The following is a 25,046-nucleotide window of genomic DNA, read 5'->3' on the forward strand; positions in this document are numbered from 1 at the left end:
AGACAATGCAATGGACAAGAGCCCCCCACCCCCACCAGCCTTACCAATATCCCATTACTTGGCTCTCTCCCCAAATGAACATAAAACACTGACCAGACCTGTCAATTCGCATACTATTTTCTTCACTTTTACAATGAGCACAGAGATTTGGACTTAAAGTTTTAATTTTATTTCATATTTTAAAGTAAAAGCACTGGCAGCAATTTTCTAAATAAGACAAAACACCCTCAGAGAGAAAACAGGCTTACCATTAACAGTAGTAAAGCTCATCTTCCTCTGAAACTCACATTTATTGAAAATGCATCTGGTAAGCCATTAAACTCAAGAGATATATTGGGATTCATAGTCAAATAGCATATAGTGAAGCACTAATTAGCAACTATGTGAAAGGTACAGAATTGCAAAAGACAAATGTGTAATGCATTTGCTAAGAGCTTGGGATAGCCTAATGGATGCAAATGTCCCTTTCATGGACAGCCCAGGAACAATGTCTAGTAAAGTGTGTTGGTCACAGTCATACAGTAGACAAAAGAAGGCTAAGGGAATAAAACCCTGTGCTACACGAAACAGCTCATTAACAGCTCATAGCTTTACTTGTGTGTACTAAGTACCAAACTAACTGCTGTAACCCAAAATAGCACATTTCACACTGATGTGCCTGTAGAAAACTAGCTAAATTAAAATGTATTAATAGTTAAAATATTAAAATTGAACCATAAACTTTATGCTCTCTAATTTATTCATTGCCTAATGACAAACACACTGTCAGCAGACAACAAATAAGGAAACCAAGGATCCTAATAAAAAAAAATATGGCACATGTGATGAAGCTTCTATTTAATGCAATGGATTTCCTCTTTTATATCAAAACTAATCTAGAGTACAAGAAATAAGGTATTTATTTGCATACACAGACACACACACACACACACACACACACACACACACACACACACACACACACACACACAAACAGATGTGACCATCAGTTACAGCCCCTTGTGTGACTATCTACACCTCAGATGTTTGTGCGTAATCATAGTGAATGAACAGCTACACAAATAATGACTTTTAAGTGTATTTTAACTAACTGCTATGAGAACCATACATTGCAAATTATTGCACTTATATGCCCTCCCAGCTTCTTAACTCATGAATCAGAGTCAGAGATCCAAAATGAGGAACAGATTTTAAATACTGGTCTTGTATACTTAGAATGTTGCTAGCATAACAGGTTTTACATTAGCAAGCATTTCCTAAATGATAGGAAGTCTATCACACAAAAGTTTATCATTATTTTATGACTGCAGTCCACAACAGTTTACCAGAAAGCCACAAATTTATAGAGGAACAGACCACAAAAATGAGAAAAAATAAGGAAGTGTTGAACAAATAAGAAATATGTCATCTATACACCTGCAGAAACATACAAGACCATCGACTACAGCCACATTTATAAATGCACACTTCAGATATCTGCTTGAGATCAGGTGAATGAATACATTCATAAATAATGGTCCAGAAATGTATCTCAGCTTACTGCTGTCAGAACCACAAAACACAGTCCATTGAGACTCCCCTCTACCAAGATGGCTGCACACTGATCAACAGCTTGATTTCAGCTTTCCCACTGTGAAAAAAGAAACTAAGAGATAATGGTTAGAAACTCCAAAGGTTTTAATAAATTCAGTTAATGGCTAGGAAGTACACTGCCTGGATGCCAGCAAAGTAGAAAAAAAATGTAGACAGCCTGAAAGAAAATCAGCTAGAAAGGATGAATAAAAAATACTGACTGGGAAGAATCTTGCAGCTGTTCAGCAAAAAGCAGTTCAAGCTCCAGCCTTCCACTAATCTAGAGGACAAATAAATATATTGTGCTCAGAGCTATTTAAGATAAATAAAAACACTGAAGGAGTATATCAGCTCAAAAGGCTGGAAAAATGGATGACGTTTTAAATAGCTATTCAGATGAACTGATAAAACTGCAAAAATCAGAGTTAGAAATGAAGGAAAAAGCTGACTGAGAATGAGACTGCTCAAGAAGAGGGCTGTTGCAAAAATGGTAGAGCTAGAGGACACAGTGAGCAGGGAAAACCTAAGATTTTTGCTGCACTAGAGAAACTGGAAGGACTAGACTGTATTAATTTTATGAAAGCACAAATAAGCAACTAGACTGGTATTCCACAGCAGGAACTGTTAATTGAAAGGACACATTGTGTGTATTCTTCAAACCTGGTCATGAGAAAAGAGCTGGATCATGGTTAAATGGGGCCCTAGACAGGATAATAGATTGGGGCCCCCCAGAGCAACCATTCCTGCAGCAACCCTGTAGACCCCCTCCCAGCAGAAGCCCCCCTCATGAGCCATTTTAGTGTCATATTACTTGGCTATTTCTTCCCAAGTACCATAAACACTGTTCAAACCTATCAGTGTGCATACTGTTTTCTTATTTACTTCTACAATTATTACAGATATTGAAATAGAATAGCACAAACATGTATAGACATTTGCTAAACAAACAATACAGTCTTAGAAGGAAAACAAACTTAGCATGAGTGGTAAACTTCTCTGCCACTAAAACTCACATTTATTGAAATGGCATTAAAAAACACACATTCAAATAAAATGCATCTGACCAGTGGAGAATTCAGTTTACCTTTGTGCTATTTCCAAACCATAGATTTCTTGCACACATCTTTAGTGCCACGCATACATGTATGTATTCTTTGATTCACCTTCCTGATTGTATAAATTATATTCCTTGTATGACAAAAGCACCACTTGTTAGAGTGTGTTTTAAATGTGTAGTTTTGAACATTTTTCCAATAAGCAATAAAACAAAATGTATGACCCAATGATGCTATAACTGCCCATTTCAGAGCATTTTAACCATAAAAGACCACTCAAACCTTTGTCATTACAGCCCACAAGTATCAGCCAGTAAGCACAATCTCTGCAGCAGTAAAAGTCATCTGAATAATTCCACATTAAAGAGATCTATAACTAATGAAGAGGTTGCTACTGGCAAACTACTTTACATTTCAGTGTTTCATCTACAAATTCAGTACCTGCTGCCCTTGAAGAATAAATTGCCTCTGTTACATTAAAAAAAATGGTAAGCTGGAAATATTGCAATAGTGAGTGACTGACAAACCGACGACAAGTTCATAGTTCCTAGGTGTCTCATACAAAGGTGGACACACTCAGGAGTGCAGAAACCCTATCCCCCCTTAAAATGCACCAAATAATCTGCAGTCAAAAGGGCACTGCAATATCAACACTCCATATACAGGTGTATGAGTAGAATCCACAGTTTTCTGTACCAAAGCAATTATGCTACTAACACTGCTTTCAAATTCTACAGCACAAACAGTGACTGACTTTTGCTAAACAAAACTATTAGTTGCACATTGAAAACAAACTTAGCATGAGCAATAGTAAACTTCTCTTTCCTTGAAACTCACTATTCCATGAAAATTCACTGGAACTTATAATTGCCTGAAAATATACTGAAACTCAAACTCACAATTCCATCAGCAGTCTTGTAGTCAATGTACAGGATTCAGGCTCTTACCCCCACTGAAGCTCACAATTTCTTCAGCAGTATAGTAGTTGGTGCAGAGGATTCAGGCTCTTGTTTCTTGTAACCAAGTTACAAGGTCAAGCCGGATTGAGTTAATTGACTAACCTGCCCCCCCCCCTAAGTAGGGCATTACGTACCTTACCTCCATACCTCTCAACCTCATAGCATAAGAAATCAGGACAAAGCCCAAAATAGTGGTGGACAAAGGCCCACAAATAGGGAGAGATTTTAAATATTGCTATTATAGACTTAGAAAGTTGCTAAAATGGCAGCATTGGTCTTAGCATGCATTTTCTGAAGGAAATGGAAGTCTGAAACTGAAATGTATGTCATTATTTAGTTATTTCAATTATCAGTGATTTGCCAGAAAACCACACATTTTATGAGGGCTAGGCTAAAAATATGAGGCAAACATCTGGACAGTTGAGAGGTATGCATACCTCTCAATCTCTTAGTGCAAGAAATCTGGACAAAGCCTGAAATAATGGGGATACAATGGACATAAACATACATATGCATACACACACTTTCTCTCTCATACAGAAACATCAGAACCACTAGTTTAAATTACACGTGTGTGTGTGTGTGTGTGTGTGTGTGTGTGTGTGTGTGTGTGTGCATACACACATACACACACATATATATATATATATATATATATATATATATATATATATAAATATGTGTATACATATATATATATATATATATATATATATATATATATATGTGTGTGTGTATAAACACACACACACACACACACACACACACACACACACACACACACACACACACACACACACACACACACACACACACACATGCAATTACCTTCACTATAAATGGAATGGCTAGTTTAAATTCCATGCAAAAATGTGGAATGGGTTTATATTTGTGTTGGTGTGCACACACGGTCATCCTTAAAAGAGAAGATGCTGCCACCATGGTGTTAAGTAGTATTATAAAAAAAATATATATATATATATATATTTTTTATTTTGAAGCCTCCTGGCCAGAGTGGACACCCATAGCCACAGGACCCTAGGCGACTAACTATTTTGCATAGTGCTGGATCTGACTGCATGAGAATGCAGTCACTATCTGTATTATTAAAGATGTAATTATACCAGCAGAAATAATTGATCCTGACAAAACTGTAACAAAAGGGCAAAGTTTCAACAATCGTAGACAGCAGAGTATTTGTGGAAAATAACTATTCACTGTAAACCAAGCAGAAGAGAAAAAAATTTACCCAGCAATGAGGGAATGTTGAGGGGCAGGTGTGATATTCAAGTTGCTGTACTGGCTGTCTTCAGAATATTGTTTCTTGGAGGATCAAAGTCATTCTTGATGTAGAACAGGTTAAGGAGTGAATAGCCAAAGAAAAGTGAGTCATCAAATGGAAAGGGGCTCTGCTAATCATCCTTCTGGTAATGAAGCTTACAGAGAAACTTTGCCAGTGAATTATTTTCCAGTGCTCCTAAAGTAAATGCTTGAGAGAAAGAAAAATCACAGGAGCTGACTGGAAGAAGCAGGAATATCTTAAACTTTGATTGGAGACTGGCGATTGGAGATCAGCAACATTGAGATTAGTGAATAAATGTGAGACCTTAAAGCATTTATCACATTTGTAAAATGTATCTGTATAAGAATAAGTAGAAAGACTGGACTTTTGTTGACTTAGTTAAACTTGTGAGGGACTGAAATGCATATGCCTCACTTCTCATCATTAATGTTTGGAAGAAGATTGAAAGGAAGGAAAAAAAAAAAGAAAAGTAACTATAAGTACAACAATTTTTGCTTTTAACTATATTTGTATAAAATATTTCATTATATAAATTGCATGCTATATAGTAAAGCATTTTCAATTATTACTGAATATGATAAAGTTAGAAAGTAAATAACTGCCTTTTCCCATCTATTTTTAGTTTTAAGAAATGTAGGCATTGCAATGTAAAAAGAGAAGAGGGCTGAACAAAAGCATGTTTAAATTCCAGAGTTGCTGGGGTGGGGATGGGGTGTAAAAGTGAACAGATTATAATATATTATAAAAATACTGTAAAAATAGAAGAGTAATATATGTATAGCTGATAAGTTCTCTATTACTGTTGTATATATGAATGTCTGGATTAAGGACTTTGACATAATCTAATAATTTTTTTGAGTAAGCAAGTAAACAAGAGGACATTGGTAGTAATGAAAAGTTTTCCTTTGGTAAATAAATGTTCAGTATAAATTGAGAGGTTTGCTGAGTTATACATTTGGTACCTGTGTTTCCATGGAGGCAAGCTGACTATAGGGGGAAGGAATGAAAGCTAGAACACTTTTTTAGGCTAAAGGTTAATATTTTCTGAAAGCATATAAGATACTTTTTCACATCTGAGAAGGGAATGACGATAGGAAAAGAAGAGACAATAGTTAGTGTAAGTAGAATAACAGGCTACAACATGCATCTTAGCATGGGCAACCTTAATATTAGGTTAAGTTATGCCTGTGTGTGTAGCTGTAGATTTGGGACAACTGTTCCCATCATGAGGTTTATTATTTGAAGATGTACATAGTTCTGTGTGTTCATTTTAAGTTAATAGGTTATGGGGGTTTTCTAAGGGTGTATTTGTTCTTTACTTTATGGTTTCCATTCAAACAAAAAGTCTCATAAAATGTTTATAGGTTCATAGGTTCTTAGGAGAATATTAGGCTATTGGCCCTAGGCCCTTTATAAGCCTAGCCAAGGTATATCCTTGTTCCCTTATTGACCAAGTTGTATGGTCTATATTTGAAGCTCGAGTCTATGATCAACACTGACTGGCCTTATCCAAGAGCTACATAAGTGACACCTCTGGGGTAAATTTACAATGTCCTATCCAGTTGTCTAAGTTATGCTTAAATAGGGTCATTTTGGAGCAACTGAACCGGGGTTTGTTCCAGAGGAGTGGCAATCTCTGGGAGACATATCTACATCTCAGGCATGTCTTGTTAATGCTGCAGGCTATGTTAAGATCCCTAGAGTGAGTGTATCTTGTCTAATTTTAATTACAGATGTGCAGCATTTCATTAGGGCAGAGCCTGAGACTGCTCTGTAGGCAAGGCACAAGTTGCCTCTAAGCTGCCTATAAGATACAGGGTACAGTGACAGGACCTTCAGCCTGTCCATGTAGAACATGTGCTGAAGGTCCTGAATTTTATTGGTGTGAAACCTCTGAGGTCTCTTCAGCTGCTGCAGGTGTCTGGTGAGGTACATACAAAAAGGAGCATTGTACTCTATTAGTGGTCTGATGAGGGATGAGTACAGGGCAGTTATAACATCCTTAGCTCTTGAAGCAATACCCTTACTTAGGAGATGTGCAGCATAGAAGGCCTTCCATATCACTGTGGACACATGGTGACTGAAGTTAAGGTTGCTATCAACCTGTGTTCCCAAATCTCTCACCGCAGAGTTTGAGCTAAGGGAGGTACTGTTAATGCTGTAATTTGCACAGACTTCTCCTTTGCTGAAAGGAATGATAACACTTTTTTGCATTTAGTTTAAGTCCATGGCTTTGGCACCATTCATTTGTCTGTGTAAGCCCTTTTTGTAGAAAGTCAATATTGTTGGGAGACTCAATGAGTGCACCCAATTTGCAATCATTGGCAAACTTGGTAAGCCACAGGCCATCTATATTCACCTGGACTTCTGAGAAATAGATTTCAAACAGTAGGGGGCCCAGCATAGATCACCGTGGTACACCACTGGTAACTGGTCTGCTGTTAGAGGTGGAATACTCAACTTTGACTGGATGTGCTCTGTCAGTGAGCCTGTTGGCTACCCATCTAGTGATATATGGGTTAATTCCCAGTTGGGTGAGTTTCTCCATGATGCCTGAGTGGGAAATTGTGTCAAAAGCCTTGGCTAAACCAAGATAGGCTGCATGTACTGTTTTGCTTTCATCCAGGGCTTTGGTGACATTCTCAAAGAAGTCCACCAAGTTTAATAAGCATGATCTACCCTTACCAAAGCCAAATTGGTTCAGGCAAGAGTTTGAAGGTCACCTATGTCTTTGTTGATAAGGTCCATGAGAATTCTCTCCATGGCCTTCCAGATAAGGCTGTTTAGGCTTATGGGTCTATAGTTCCCAGGGTTGGTTGATGGACCCCCTTTGTGCAAAGGAATTACTGTTGCTGTTTTCCACTCTGCTGGGACAAAGTCAGTACTTAAACTGTGGTTGAAGAGAGTGCCAAGTGGTTCAGCTAGGTCCTGTATTAGACCATTTAGTAGGTAGACTGGGATGTTACATGGTCCCATACAGGCTGCGTTTTTGCCATGGAAAGTGCAGTTATGACCTGCTATTTGGAGACACTAGATAGAGGACTGGTGGCAGGTATGCTTTGGGGTATGTCTGGTGGGGACATGACATTTGTACCAAATCTGTCTGCTAACAGGTTAGTGAAGTTCTCAGGGTCAGTATGAGTCGTACCATCTACTACTAGTTCAGCACAAAGCTGGGACTTCCCTTTTAGATTTCTGATGTAGCTAAAGAATGCCTTGTGATTATCTTTAGCTAGGGATGCTAGTTTAGCTTTATCATTTGCTTTAGAGGACTTTACAAGATATTTAATTTGCTTGTTCAAGCTGTGGAGGGTGTCCTTCCTCTGTTAAGTCAATTCCCTCTTGTTCTTAGACATTAGTTTCTTCCTATAGTTGTGTAACCTATTTATGCATGATGCCCACCAAGGTGGCTTGTATATTTGTGAAGACCTTGTTTTGATTAGTTTAGGTACAGCTGAGTCTATACATTTGTACAGGTGTTTAAACAGGGCATTTGTGTACACCTCTGTGCAGGAGTCATTATTAACAATATTAGCAGGGGGGTTGAAACTATTTATGCCATCGCATTGGAAGCTATAGTGTGCTTTAGAGAAATTTTTTATCCTATTTTCTCTTGAGGGGAGTTAGGTATGATTGTTACTTCAAACGAGACTGATTTATGATTAGACCTTACCAGGGTGGGCAACACACAGGGGGTAGTTCAGAGACCCCCTATGTTGGTGAGTACTAAGTCTAGGACATTTGTGCCCCTTGTAAGGGTACAGACTATCTATTCAAGAGCATTTATATCAACAAAGTCCAGGAATGTTAGGGAGAGTGTGTTTGTGCTCATATATGACTCCCATTAGATGGAAGGATAGTTGAAATCACCCATAACCATGGTGTTTGACTGTATATTGAATGCCTCAAGTAAGTCCAGGTAGGCAGAGTGGATCTCGTGGTTTATGGTGGGAGACCTATACCTAACAATGATATGGATGGGGGTTTTACCTACAGTTAGTTGGACTTGGAGTAGCTGAAGGGAGTCATACTGTTTGTCCAGTTTTGAGATGTATTTGTCTTTAATGAAGACAGATATACTCCCGCCTTTGGTTGCTTCCTGCCCGTTTTGAGGTCTGAACATGTGGAAATCATTGTTGTCTTGCATGGCCTGGGTGCTGTCTGCAGCCTTAAACTATGTCTCTGTGACTGCACAGATATTGGCATCTTCCCAGGTAAGGAGTGCTTCCAGTGAGTGCAGTTTCCGATTTAGACTCCTAGCATTAAGCAACATAACCTTGAGTTTGTCTCTAGTAGATTTTTTTTGTTGGGAATTTTGTTGTTATGACATTGGCTAAAAAAAGGCACTATGGGGGAGGCAAGTACCTTTGCCAGTAGGAAAGCCAAGAGGCAACAGGTGAAGATCATCTCTGGCAAAGCAGCGCGGTCTATCAACCATATCTTACCAGACTGAGGGATACTAGATCTCCCTGCATTGACACCAGAAGCTATGCCAATTGTTGAAGTCAATCATTTTTTGTTTATACTGAGGCATCATCCTGGGTGAAGGTAGAATGCTGCTTAGGGCTAGGGACATACCTGCCTGGGACAGGGTCTAAATTACCTTATCAAAAAACCTAGTCAGTGAATGCCTGTTCATTGACCAGTAAACAGCGAATTGTCACATCTTTGAACGGCCACTTCAGTGAATTTTTTCCTAGGGGGAAAAAAATCACTTCATCAACCAAAAATGAGGGGACTTCACCCCCCACACCCTCCCAACTAAATGTACTAGCTCTGAGATTGCACTACAGTGGGGAAAAGGGCAAATTCCTGACAATGGCCAAGTGATTTTTTTCCCCCTAGGAAAAAATTCACTGAAGTGGCCATTCAAAGACGTGAGAGTTTGCTGTTTATTGGTCAGTGAACAGGCGTTCACTGACTAGGTTTTTTGATAAGGTAATATAGACCCCCTGGGACACATAATCTGAGAGCTCAGTCATGTCTCTCTCTTCATATAGTCCAGTTAGGTACATCTCAATACAGTCACTCCAACATGGACTATGACAGAGACTTAACAGTACTTGGTGTTGACAGACATGAGTGCATGTTTGATCTGATGGATCCTGGCACCTGACAGGCAGCTGACTGTGACCTTCTCCTTGTCCAGCCTGGTGAGGGGGCATCTATGTATCTCACAATGGAGTCGCCTATGACCAAGACATTTGGTATTGAGGTGTTTTGCCTTAGGAACTTATTGGCTGAGATACTGTTGTGTTTATTATTATGTGTAGTGGACTCTATTGGGTCTGCAGTGTGTGCAGTACGTTTGCGCATGAGAGGTTTCTGATCTTTAGGTAGGCTTCTAGTGAGTATCTCTGTGTATGTATGCTTATGCATTGTGAACTTGTTATGTGCAAGAGGTAAAGTGTGTGTGCTGACAACCTGTTTAATATCTGGTTTGTTATATGAGAGAATTGATTCCAAATTCATAATATAGATACATCTCTCACATGTTGTATTTGTTTGTTTTAGAAGTAACTGTTTGTCAGTATACATGAGGCAATTGCTACATTGCCTCAGGAATCCCATGACAATCAGGCTGGCTGGAGAAATGGTGGGAAACTGTCCAATCATTATGGCAGGTTTATACTGTCATAACTAGTGGGGAGTGGGCTAGATGGACCAGGTATTACTGTAAGACTAACAAAAAGTGGCTATTCTATGGAGGGCTAGGGGGTAAAAAACTGCATCAATGCCTCACAATGCACAACTGAGTTACTCACAGGGCAGCAGTGCCATCTCTGATTAGCTCCAGTAAACTGAGTGCAAGCCCACACAAACATAACACTTAAATACAAGTGAAATTAAATGATTTTAAACAAGTAACCAAAGGAAGGCCCATGACTGAGCCTTATTCCAGCAGTCCCCAACTCAAATAGGTCCTTGGCTGCAGACTTATGGCACAAGGTTACAGGGGAGGTCTTAATGTAAGCTGGCTGGTTTTAGTGTGAAAATGATACCAAACAGTCCAGATTCAGCAAGCCTGAATCTAGCCTATGGTATAAAATGCAGAAGTACTAGAAATTCAAAGTGCAGAAAATTGCAATCACAACAGCAAAAAAAAAAATGTTCAAATAAAACAGCAATTCAGTAGAATACTCCCACAGGAGTGTAGGCCACAAAAACTAATAATGTATAATAATTGGTTTGGAACCCAAGCACTTAAACTAGAACAAAGGCACGTAGAATAATAGGCACAATATGCCTTCACCAGCAATTCCCAGCTTAGAAGGGTGTAGACTACACTCTCTTGCCACAGGAGTCTAGACCACAAACTTTCCTAATGTAAAATAATTGGTTTGGAGCCCAAGTGCTTAAAACAGAACTAATAAGCCTTCAACCACCAATTCCCAGCTCAGAAGGGGAGAGGCTACCCTCTCCTCCCACAAGAGTGTAGACCACAAACCTTCTTAATGTAAAATACTTGACCTGAAGCCCAAGCACTTAAACCAGAACTGAGACACTTTTAGAATAACAGACACAATAAGTCTTCAACCAGCAGTTCCCAACTTAGAAGTATTTAAGCTACCTCTCCTGCCATTAGAGTGTAGACTACAAACTTTCTTAATGTAAAACAACTGGCCTGAAGCCCAAGTGCTTAAACCAAAACTAAGAATCTTAGAATAACAGTTACAATGTAATCAGGCTACTAACAAACAGTAATAAATGCAGCAGAGTAAATACAATCAAACACTTTTAAGAACAAGCAGCAAAAGCAAAATAAAGTAATAAAGTAGGAAGAAACACAAATACATTAAAAAATAAATGAATCAAGTGCAATTTTTTAAGTTCAAATGGAAATGACAAGAAACAACTATTTAAGAGATCAACCCCTAAAAGCTTAAAATAGACATTTAAAAAAGCTGTCATATAAAATAAGTGGAAATAATAACTTCTTAGCATAATGACTACATTAAACATATTATTTTAGAACATGAATGGCTTTACGGGAATAGACAAAAAGGTAAGAGTATTGAATTATATTAAGAAATGCGGTGTGCAAATAGCAATGCTACAACAAACACATTTGGAAGGAAGTGAGTGTGTGAATTTGATAAGGAAAGGATTTCAGGATGGATATTCCAGAACAAAAGAAAATGGGAGCAATTAGACTAATTGCTAGAGAAGCTCCAATACTGATAGAAGAGGATTAAAAATATAGTAATGGCAGATTTGTGGTAGTAAGGGGCTACTGGCAAGGGAAGAGGATTACACTGGCATGCATTTATATTCCACCTAATGCTGCAATTATGGAGCTTAAGAAAATTTTGGGAGAAATAATCAGCTTTCCGTAGGGAATATTGCTTATAGATAGAGACTTGAACTTGATTTGCAACAGTGAGGATATATATGGGGGACTCAGAAGGGAAAATATAACAAAAGAGGTTAAATTCCTGAAGAAATTTAATGAAAATATTTGGTATGGAAGACGTGAATTCAGTAGTAGAAACTCAAAGAAAATGTACATATAATTCCCCAAGATAAAATAACTGGGCTAGACTAGACAGAAATTGCATTTCACAGGAATATGTGCATTTAGTGGAAAGCTTCAATGCACATTCAATAATTATTTCAGATCATTTGCTAAGAGGAACTAAAATAAAAATGCAGGATTCATCGGGAAAATGAAGTAAAAATGAGACACTAGCACTTCCCTACCTACCTGTTAAAAAGAAAGGACTTTCAAAATGGGTACTGGAAACTGGAGTATTATTAGTGAAGATAGAAGTTTCTTTAAAAGTTATAGCTAGTGAGTGGGATAAAATGAACATGAAGTTTAAAAATAGTATAGAAATAAAAGAAAAAGAGATATCGTTAAGAAGTAACAATAATTATTTAGAAGGCCTGACAAAGGTGAATGTATTGCAGAAAAAGGTGAATGTCACAGAATAAAGAGTGCAACTATAGAGTGCTAAAGAGAAAATAAGAGTATCATGATAATATGCATGAGTTTAGAAAGATTGCTGTTAAACAACTACTTATGATAATAACTCCAAAGCACAAAAATGCTTACTACAATGACTTAGGCAACAGAAATTAAAAGGATTGTTGCAAATTTAGGGAGCCTATAACAACAAAATTAACCAGAGATCCTGTAGAGATATTACAAAAATATTTCAGAAATGTTATGAAAATTTCTACAAAGCAGAGGAATGTGGAAATCAAGAAGTACACGTGGAAATATTCGTGGAAGACTTAAGTATGTCAAGGTTAGATGTAGATGAGGCTCAACAATTAACAGTTAAAATAGAAAATGAGATAAAAACGGTAACATATAAACAATCTACATGGTATTCTTCAGTAAGTGATGGTATTCCTGTGGAAATTTGGAAACTAGAAGGCAAGAAAGTGATAAAGGTCTGGAAGGTTTTGGTTAACAATTTTGAAAGGAAGGGAAGTACCAACATGCAGGAAGAATTAACTTAAAGTCGGTAAAGTTCATCAAACTTATCTTCACAGTTCATATGTAAGTACTAGGTTAGCTGCCCTTGTAGAGCATTTTATGCATAGACACTTTCCTCTTTTTTGTGCTCAAAATAACCTATCACATTTGGTTATAGATGGGCCTTACCTATTCCATGGTTGATAATTATATATTACCCCCAATGAGGATAACTGGGATCATACCATAGATAATTTGAGGTGACTTCCGCCCATGCATTGGATAAAGCAATTAGGAGCTGTCTGTGTCCAATAGTAGTATTAGGGCCAGTCCTGGGGTACATTTTCTGTTTCCCATTCATATGTATGTATATGTTGTTGTTGAATATGGACAGGGATGAACTTTGTTTTATGTGGATGGGGAGTTTGTTCCACAGCAGTGATATCCTTAGCGAGATATACCTGTCCCTCCAAACTGTTGTGTTGATGGTGCAGTAGAGGTTTAGATCCCTAGACAAAGTATTTCTGATGCCATTTGACTTGCTGTTGTACAGTAAATCCATCAGTATTGGATTGGAGGATGCCTTGCATGACACAGGTCATCTGTTGGCAATCTGTAGGATACCATGTATAGTGACAGGGCTGTAAGTAATGTCCATGTAGGACATGTTACCTTATATCCTTTTAGTAAGATATCTCTGTGGGTGTTCCATTTGTTGCATGTGTCTAGACAGATAAATACCAAAGGGGCATTATATTCAATGACTGGTCTAATGAGGGCATGGGGCGTGATGACATCTCTATATCTAGATGCAATCCCTTAGTTTTTAAGCTGTGCAATATAGAAGTAGTTTCTTACAACAATAGACATATGTTGGTCAAAAGTTAGGTCAATGTCCACATAAGCTCCCAAATCATGAATTGGGTCAACGGGTCTATATTAGAACACCAAACTTTCAAAATTTTGAGTGTTCTAATATTGAACCCTATTAATCGAAAATTTAAAACATCGAACATACAGAACAGCAAAATTTTTCCTAGGGAAAACATTCACTGTTCCAAAACAAATACACACAACACAAGCACACCAAACAAACAGCAATCCACACACATACACCTAAACTCTTACACCTAACCCTACACTAAACTATACATACACTACTAACTATCCATTTACCTTAACCCTAACCCTAACTCACCTACCCCGCCCTAACCCTCATGTCCACACAATCACACACTTACTTGACCCACGCCCTAACCCTAACTCACCTAACCCTCACGTCCACACAATCACACACTTACCTGAACCCAACCCGTAACTTTCCACCACAGCACTGAAAATACCGAAGCAACAGAAACTGCCAGCCAAATTCTTTCCCTAGGAAAAAATTTGGTTTTCTGTTTCTTTGATATTTTCAGCATTCGCTGAAAACGGGTCGATATTAGAGCACTCGAAATTTTGACAGTTCTGTGTTCTAATATAGACCCGGGTCAACTCTTAGGGGTGGATTGTCAATGTGGTAGTATATATTCATGTAGGCCCATTTCAATTTTAAATCATGATTATAAAGTAATTATGTGTTGCTAGTTAAAAGAATGACAACATTTTTGTCAAAATTGACAGATATGGATAAATGTAGTTTTGTGGAGAGGAGACAAAGATTTTAAAACATTAACAGAACAGTAAAGATCCAAAGGGAAGCAGAATGTATGTAAATATTGCTGCTCTTGGTTGGTTTTGATGCAGAGAAAGTATCTGACACAGTGAGCTGGGATTTTATGAGTATGAGCATTTGCATTCCCCTGATATGATAATAAGGTTAATTAGGAGGATATAACAGGGATCAGAGGTGAAAATTAAAGTGAGAGGGTTCCTCTCTGATAAGTTTGATTTGAACAGAGGAACAAGGCAGGGGTGTCATCTTTCCCCTTTGTTATTTGCTTCAGATTTCAAGCCATGAGCAAAGAAAATAAAGGACTCAGAAATTCATAGGTTCATAGGTGGGTACTAGGCTATTGACCCTAGGACCTATATAAGCTTAGCCAAATGGTACCATGGCTTTTGCCACCGAAGAAAATTATTTTCCTGTGCCCCTGTCAAGCAGAGCCAAAGAAGTGATCCCAGGGGTGAATTTCCTATTTCCCATCCAATCGTCAAGATTTTTCTTGAAGAGTGCTAATGAGGAGCTTTGTTTGATATAGATAGGTAGTTTGTTCCAGAGTATGGGAAATCACTGGGACAGGAATCTATCCCACCAGCATGTTCTGTTTATTGTAGTGAAAAGGTTTAGGTCCCTAGAGCGTGTAAAGTTAGGCAGAGATCACCTCTGAGTAAGGGATATGCGACAGAATAAAGCTGGAGTTTTTTTAGATGGTCTGCGTAGGGCATCTGTTTGAGGTATTTCTGTGGCCTTTCCAGTTGTTGTAAATGTCTTGTGAGGTACATAACAAAAGGGGCGTTGTACTCTATAATGGGTCTAATGAGTGATGAGTAGAGGGGAACAATGACCTCTTTTTTCTTGGATGAGAAACCTTTTGTGATGTGGTGTGCCATGTAGAAGGATTTCCTGACTACTGTGGCGATGTGATTATCAAAGGAGAGACTACTGTCCACCTGTGTCCCAAGGTCTCTTATTACACTTTCAGTATTAAGTAGACTACCGCCTATGTGGTAGTTCATGGGTACAGAGTTTTTATCAAAAGGGATGACAATGCACTTTTTGGCATTGAGCTTGAGGCCACGGCTTTGACACCAAGCATCTGTCTCAGTGAGGCCCTTTTGTAGGATGTCCACATCATTAGGAGTTTTGATTATGGCTCCTAGTTTGCAGTCATCTGCGAACTTTGTTAGCCAAAGACCTTCTGTGTTAGCCTGTACATCATAGAAGTAGATACCAAACAGGAGAGGACCCAGGACTGAACCCTGTGGTACTCCACTTGTCATTGGTTGGAAGTTGGATTTTGAGTCTGCTACTTTCACAGTGTGGGTTCTGTCAGTGAGTCAGTTGGCAACCCATCTTGTGACATAGGGATTTATACCTAGTTTAGTGAGTTTATCTATAATTCCAGAGTGGGGGATGGTGTTGAAAGCCTTGGTGAGATCTAGATAGGCTCTGTGAACCACCTTACCCTCATCTACGGCTTTGGTGACTGCTTCAAAGAAGTCTATCAGGTTTAGGAGACATGATCTGACTTTTACAAACCTGAACTGGGTAGGGTCCAGAGTTTGGAGATTAGCAATGTCATTGTTTACAAGTTCCATGATGATACGTTCCATAGCCTTGCAGCCAGGCTCATCAGGCTAATGGGGGGGTAGTTCCCGGGGTCTGTGGTGGCCGTCCCTTTGTGGAGTGGGATAACCATTGCTGTGCACCATTCAGTGAGCACAAAGCCTGAGGTGAGGCTATGATTGAACATGGTACTTAGGTGGGATGCCAGTTCATTCTGTAGTTCATGTAGAACGCAGCCTAGGATGTTGTCAGGTCCCATGGATGCTGTGTTCTTAGCTTTGGAGAGTATGTTTTTTACCTGTGCAGCCGTGATTACAGGAACTTTGCATTCTTCTGGTATAGAGATGGGCCCTTTAGGGGATGAGAGAGGGGTAAAGTTAGCACTGAACCTAGCTGCCAGGATCCATGCACTCGTGTAAGTGCTTATAAAGTGCAATTGTATAGGATATAGCAGTCTTACCTCTATTGTCCGTCAGCATGGGTGTCATGAAGTTTGCCACTTCTGTCTTAAGAAGCGTGAAGTTGGCTTTGGAGAAATATTTTACAGTGGTTTCCCTAATGGGGGGTGGGGGTGGGATGTGGATGTCTAGGGTGATTTGCTTGTGGTCGGATCTGACCAACGAAGAATTGACCTCTGGTGTGGAACACTGGTTGCCCATGTTGGTAATGACCAGGTCTAGAATATTGCTGCCCCTGGTGGGGGTGTGGATAAGTTGATCTAAGGCATTGGAATTTATGAATTCCAGAAAATGTTGAGCACAAGAGTTGGTATATGAGTAGCTTTCCCAGTTAATGGTGGGGTATTTGAATTCACCCATTATTAAGGCATTAGGTTGTACCTTAATATTTTCCAGTATATCAAGAAATGAGGAGTGGGAATCCTGGGGCATGGTGGGGGATCTGTAGCAAGCTACAATTTGTATTGCGGTCTTGACCAGAGTTGGTTGCTCTTGGATAATCTCGGATGCATTATGCTAAGCAAGTAGCCTGGAGGTGTGGATATCCTTAATGAATATGGACATGCCTCCACCTTTAGTGCTTCGGTCCAGGTTAGGTGGCCGAAAGATGTGGTATGAATTATAGTCTGGTAATGCAGGGGTGCTCTCTGGAGCCTTAAACCAGGTCTCTCTCACTGCACAGATGTCGATGTTCTCCATTTTAAAGAGTGCCTCGAGTGAGTGCATTTTGAGGTTTAGACTTCTAGCATTAAGTAGCATTACCCTCGGATTTTGCTTGCTTGTACCTGTTACAGTGGTGAATTTGTTATTTGAATCTTGCCTAAAAAAGGCACTATAGGGGTGGCAAGAGCCTTAGCCAGTATCCAGAATCCCAAGGGCGAGAGGTGCAGGCCACCTCTGGCAAAGCATTGTGGTTTGTCGATCATGTCATCCCAGGCAGACAGATACTGGATCCCCTTAGAATGACACCCAAAGCTTAGCCAATTGTTGAAGTCAATCATTTTGTCCTTGTACTGTGGTATCATTCTGGGTGATGGCAGGATGCTACTCAGGGCTAGGGTCATACCTACCTGGGCTACAAGATCAGACAGCTCCTCCATGTTTCTTTTCATGTAGTCCAGGGAGGTACATCTCAGGTCATTCTCACCAACATGGACAATGACAGAGTCATATTTGTACTTGTTGTGGAGTGACCTGAGTGCATGCGTTATTTGGTAGATCCTGGCACCTGACAGGCAGCTGACAGTAACTTTCTCCTTGTTTAGCCTGGTGAGTGGAACTTCAGTGTGCCTGACTATAGAGTCACCTATGACTAAAGTGTTGGGTACGTTGTTATGCTTTATAGGCTGTGTTTGAGTGGCACACTGAGTTTGTGGGCTGTGTTATTTGGGTTGTGTTGGGGGGTGGAGGTTGCTTGTGTTTCTGTTTTGGAGGTCCCTGTTGCTTGGGTAGATTTTTTTTTGAGAGCCTCCGTGACTGTAGGTGTGTGTTTTGTGTTTCTATGTGTGTGTTTTGGTGGTGTAGGTTTTGAGGGACTATGTGATGAGTGTGGTGTGGTGCAAGTGTTTACCTTCTCCTCTTGACTGTCTAGTCCAATTTTGGGTGAAGAGAGCTTTGCTTCCAGTTTGGCTATATAAGTGCATCTCTCACAGGTTGTAGTGTTGGGCGGTAGAAGGAGAGGGTTGTCTGTGTACATGAGGCAATTGCTGCATTGCCCCAAGATGCCCAGATTCATCAGGTAGACAGGAGAAAACACCAGGAGCTGACCCTTAGACATGCCTGGATAGGTGTTTATTTATTAAGTACTAAAAAATGTTTTCCTCTAGACAAGTGAGGAAAGTTGAGTGCTGTAGTAATTTGTAGCTTATTTAGTGCTTACAATGAGTTCTGAACATGTACTGAGTTCAAAGAAACAGATTTGAGTGCTGAAACTAGAAAACTGGCTAGTTCTATGAAACAAAATTAAGCTAGAAGGCTTCCCTCCAACACAGAAAGGCTTGGAGGCTCAGAAGCTTACAAATAGTCCTGGATACAGCAAATCTGTATCTGGACTAGATGACTTACAGGAAAGGCAGGAAACAAGCTTAGAAAAAAAAAAAAAAATATATATATATATATATATATATATATATATATACATACATATATATATATATATATATATATATATATATATATATATATATATATATATTTTTGTAAAGTGGAAAGGGGAAAGGAAGAGCAGAAGCTAACTGGGTTGGCCTTCTCAAATGTTCTCCCTGGATAAGATGGAATGAGGTAATGACACTAGACTGGGAGGAGTGTCCCAGATCAAATTTACAGTAGGGGCGAGCAACTGCAAAGCCACCAAGTATAAAAACAGGATACCAATAGAGAGGGAGGGTGGGAAAAATCAGAACAAACAAACACAGCCAGATGCTTAACAATTGTAGAAAATTCTAGTTAAAACCACACACACAGTGAGTAAAATAAAAGTGCTATAAATAACTCAGAAATAAGCAAAAAAACAGGATACTTAATGTTATATATCACAGATTAGTTAGCTCAGAGCCCTTTCTCCAAATTCCTCCGATTAGCTCAGTGTGAAATGGCAGACACACTCACAAGTTAACTTCTTAAGTAACAAAGTTGAAACCTGAAACAACTTTAAAAAAAGCCTGAAAGAACCAATGAGGTGCTTACTCCAAGGCATAGTCCAGGCAACCCCAGTCAGCCAATGACCATAAACAATTCACTCTCACTGAAATGCTATACTGGCTTTGGCTAAGCTATGATGGCCTGGAATATGTGCTCAGACACACCGCCTCTACTAACAAACAACTAGGCCCAAAACACAAGCCTGAATATGAACAATGCTATCCTACCAACACTAGTTAGGTAGAAAAAAACTGCAGAAATGTTTAAACAGATAAAGGATCAAGGAGGCTCTAGAGAATGCTTTTAAATGCAAACAAGTTATATGATACACTCCTAGCAGGAAATCAGGACAAACAAACCCAACCAGATACTTAACAATTGTAGAAAAATCTAGTTAATACCTCACACACAGTGAATAAAATAAAAGTGCTATAAATAACTCAGAAATAAGCAAAGAACAGGATATTTAATGTTATATATCACAGATTAGTTAGCTCAGAGCCTTTCCTCCGACTTCCTCCGATTAGCTCAGTGTGAGGATTAAGGATGTAATTGGTAAGGCAATCTAGAAAAGTTGCCTTTTTTGCAAACAATATTATTTTGTGCCTGATAAAACCAGAAAGGACATTTCAGCATTGTGAAACATTCTGAACTGGTTCTGCAGTACCCATATTTATGGGAACATGATAAAATGAAGTATTTAGCAGTATGGGTTAAAAAGAATTCTGTCGTGAGAGCTAAGGATATGTGGAAAGAGTCTAAATAAAATATAATACAAAAACTGAGAAACTGAAAACTCCAGTTTATGGATATGTAGAGCAAGATATACAAACAGTGAATTTTTTTTAATCCCTTTATTTTATACATAAGTCAGGCATCCTTCTAGCAAACAGAGGAGAAGTTGTAGACAGTAATTAATAAAGAGTTGGAGGATTTAATCTGGGAGGGGAAAGGGCAAGGGTCAATTGGGATAAGTTGATCCATCCCATAGAACAAGGTGGTTTAAGATTACCTGCTTTGGAAAGATATTTTAGAGCTACACAGTTAAGGCTCGTATACACAACATAAGCAGAAAGCTACAATTCAGAGTGAAAAGCACTGACAATGAAGCAGTGGGGAAATTCAAGAAATAAGGATAGAGTGGGATTTTGGATGCAGATCCTTAAGGAGAAAAACAACAGCTATACAGGATATTATATTCATGAAGTAGCAGGAAATATTCTAAGAAGTAAGCCAATATGAGAAGAGAAAGGAGATTCTGCTGATAGAAATTACTGCAATTATAGAGATTAAGAGAATAGATAAGAGGGGGCTGAAATTTACCAAAGAAAACTGGCAAAGGAACCAATGCATTGGGAGCAAATAATCTGAGAGGGAATTATAATAGAATAGGAAGAGATCAGCAGACTAGTGATTGATTTCCCTGTCAGGAATTAATATCAGAATGTAGGTAAAGAGAAAAGGAAAGGGGAATCTAAGTGAAAGACCTGGTCTAGTAGAGGTTTTAGTTGAATCTGAAACAGAAGCTTCTGTTAAAAAGGGAGAATTAGTAAGGCATATAAAATATTGCATAATAACTATAGGAGTCAATCTGAGGAAGTTAGAAAAGATTGGGAAGAGAGATTGGATAAGCAATTCACAAGAAAACAATGAGAGGACATGTGTATGACTCCAAAATATGCAACAAAGTCTGGATTTTTCCTTGGATGTGTTTGCATAGGTACTTTTATTCCCCTGGTAGACTCTAAACAAATTTTGCTCAAGTAAATGACACATTTTGCAGGTATGATGAGAAGAAAGCAATAACTGAGAACATATGTTTTGAGACTGTAATGAGCTGGCAGACTTTAAAAATTCCCTACAGATTATTCTGTCAGAAATATTGGATGAGCAAATGGGTGTAACTAGGGAAATTATTATTACTTATTTTGAGCTGGAATACATCATCTGAATTGCCTAGACAGAGAACAGCATTGTTAAGTTTAATTCTTCTTGCTGCCAAAAAAGTAATTACTAAAACATGGAAATCGGTCTAAACCAACTGCATTTGAAGTAGCGAATATTGTAACAGAGGTAAAAGTACATGATCTTTATTAAATGTTTAGAGTAAACTAAATTACAAAAAAAATGGAAATTGTGGGAAGAATACATGCAGAATTATGATTTAGTGGAGTGAGGTTTAAGGGAAGGCAGGATTTGAGAAATTTATGTAATTTTGGATTGATGTTAATTGTAGAAAAGCATGTATGTGTTTGTAACTGTGAACATGTTAACATGGTTTGTTTTTTTCATAGACATGTATACTTGCCTATATCTAAAGTGATAATTCAATAAAGCTGTTAAAAAAAGAATTAGACACAAAGACCCAAAATCAGGAATATATTTTAAATATTTAATTAGAAGGCTCCTAGAATAATAATCATTGCATTAGCAAGCATTTTCTGAAGAATACAAATTCTGAAACTCACATGCATGTCATTATTTAGTGACTAAAATCCACAATTATTTGCCAGAAAGCCACACATTTTAAAAGAAGCAGAACAACATTATTATTATCAACTTCTTTGTCTAAGAATTCTCTACAAAGTCAAAAGGAAAAGGGTGGACAAAGACTCAAAAAGGGACACATTTTAAATAACATTTTATTTTTCTATGTGCTAACCAGATAAACCCAATGGACAAAACAGTAGACAAATGGAGGTGGATGGGTTCAAACCCTATACTTCTGGCTACAGGAAGCAGTTCATTAACAGCTCAGAGCCATATGAGCCAGACAACTCTAATTAACTTTAAAAAGGTACCAGGACATCAGGTTTTGCATTGGCATACATTATCTGAAAACAATGAAACTCTAATGGCTGCCATTATTTATTGACTGTAGTCTTTAGTGATTTACCAGAATCTGGAGAAGGTAAAGAAGATCTGACAGTTAGTGAACAGGATTAAGGATCTAAGCTAGTCTAAGGTACTAATGAGCTGCTTTTGTAGTCAAGGGTACGTGATTTGACTGTTTCTACCTCCTTTTCCTTACTGTTTGACTCTCAGCAAGTCACATAACCATACAGTGCTCCTGGGATACCCCTGAAAAGTGGTTCTATATTAAAGACAATGAAAGAGAAGAAATTGGAGCCATTACAGGTCAAAACAGAGCAGCCAAGTAGACTCATGCAATCAGGGTTTGGGGATGTGGGTGGGACAGTTTCCTTCTTTTTTGTAACATATATGGGGTCCTCAAGCCAGCACAGACCCTAGTCAGTTGCCAAGGTCAGCTTTTGCTGGATTCAGTCCTGTCTCAAGGTAAAAGTGGGACCAAGTTCAGAGGAAGGAGTGTAAAAAAAAAAGAGTATTGTTGAAACATACATTCACAACAAGTTTTGTATGTAAACATGAAGAAAGCTGCAAAGGTATATACTGCATTTATATATTAGTTAGATAGACTGTAGTGCAATAATTTAGTTTATTTATCTCGTTAAGGTGTTTGCCTTACAAACACAAGGTGCAGGGTTTGAATCTCACAAGGGATAATTGGCTAAGCTTAAAATGGCTCGCAAGGGCAGTTAGCTTAGTACTAATCTATGAATCTATGAATCTATGAATCACATGGACAAGGATTGAAACTCTAGAGGCTGTTACACTGTTGCAGTTTTTGATTTTTTTATATTGATAATCTTTAATAGTTTAATCCTCTTCATATCTTTAACATTTTTTAGAACAATGACACTCTATCAAATCAGTTTAATCCTCTTTATATTTTAACATTTTTATAATAGCATAGTACTTAATCAGCATACTACTTTTCCCCTAAAACAGCCACCATCCAGAAAGCTTAAATATGATTGGTTGAACATCATAAACATCAGCTAATATCTAGAATGCTTAAATTAGATTGGTTAAATTTCAAAATTAATGGCTGTTAACTTTGGAGGTTCTGAGTATGAGCCTGTATGAAGCTGTAAATTATGATTTAAAGGTGTCACTTGGTATTTCATACCAGCCTGTTATTTAAGTCAAAAATTTGATATTTACTGTAAATCTGGGACAGTTGAAGGTACTGGCATTTGACATGCCTACCTTACAGGGGAATCAAAGATGGTTCAACTTTAGGGGTAGCATTTTTCCAAATCTCATTAAATAATACAGTGACATTAATCAACCTTGAGATGCCAATTATATCCTCCATCATTAAAAAAATCATTAACTTACTCTTCCTTTCCTAACTGATATCAAATCTATCAATGGTCTGGTTAGGTTTCCATTTACCCTTACTTAAGTGTAATATATATCAAAATTAATTTAATTATGCTCATATTTGCCATTTGACCTATACTATGCATGCATACAAAATCAATATCAACCTGTTTTAAAATATGAATAAAAAAACAGCTACCACCAAAAGCAGGTCTCCAGGTCCAAAAAGCAAAAAGAGTATATGTATGCTTCTGTTGTAAAATATGTTACTATGTTTTACTATTATCTTTTTCTTTGTTGTCTTTTTCTGTGTGGTATACTGTTACACTGTTATCCTTTTCTGTTTTGTCTTTTAATGGTAAAATCATTGTTTAATTTTTGTATCTAAGCATAATACTTATCATAACCTAGAACTTTTCTCACTAGTACTCAGTTGTAAAGAGGCCACTGGCCCAAATTGACTATCCTGGTCAAAAATAAATAAATTACCACATTTTCCTTGTGGACTGCTGCATAGCTGGAGCAGAGTCTCAGAACTTTGTCCATCATCCTCTGGAATCTTGCAGACACTCTCTGGAGATTAACATGCAGGACACTGCAGTCCTACTCCCCCACAGGACATTTTTAGGTTGAGTCCATTTAATGGACATCCTAACTTATTGAATTCATCTAACCTACACTGAACAACATTAAGGTGGCTCTTCTCAGTGCCAAAAGACTTAATAGTAAATTACCCAGTCTTGAGGTGTTCCTGGTTCTGGAACATGTCCATGTATGTGTAGGCAAAGAGGATTGGTTTAAATGTAAAGAATGCACTCCACCCATACTAGGGTTTTTGCATGTCTTCAGGTTTGGTGGTATGTCTATATTTTTGAGGGACCAAATCTCATCCAGTCTAATATCTAGAGACCCACAAACTGAGCATCTAGAATGTCAGTTTACTATGGACAAGATAACCTTTCAAATTATAGCATGCTATAGATCCCCACATCCATGTCCCCAGAAGATAATGTTAGATTCCTGGAAGGTTAAGAAGAAATTCTATAAGGAACAGCTCCATAATCCTAGGTGACTTCAATTACTCCACCATAGACTGGAGCACCTATACTTCTAATGTAGGAATGCCCAATGAATACTGAATATGATAAGCAGAAATTCCATGGAGCAAATCTTGACATTACTTCTAATTCTTATAAATATTAGAACATGTTAGCTTT

The sequence above is a fragment of the Protopterus annectens genome, chromosome 6.part1, assembly GCF_019279795.1.
Source record: "Protopterus annectens isolate FY-2018-M chromosome 6.part1, PAN1.0, whole genome shotgun sequence".
Lineage (NCBI taxonomy): Eukaryota > Metazoa > Chordata > Ceratodontiformes > Protopteridae > Protopterus > Protopterus annectens.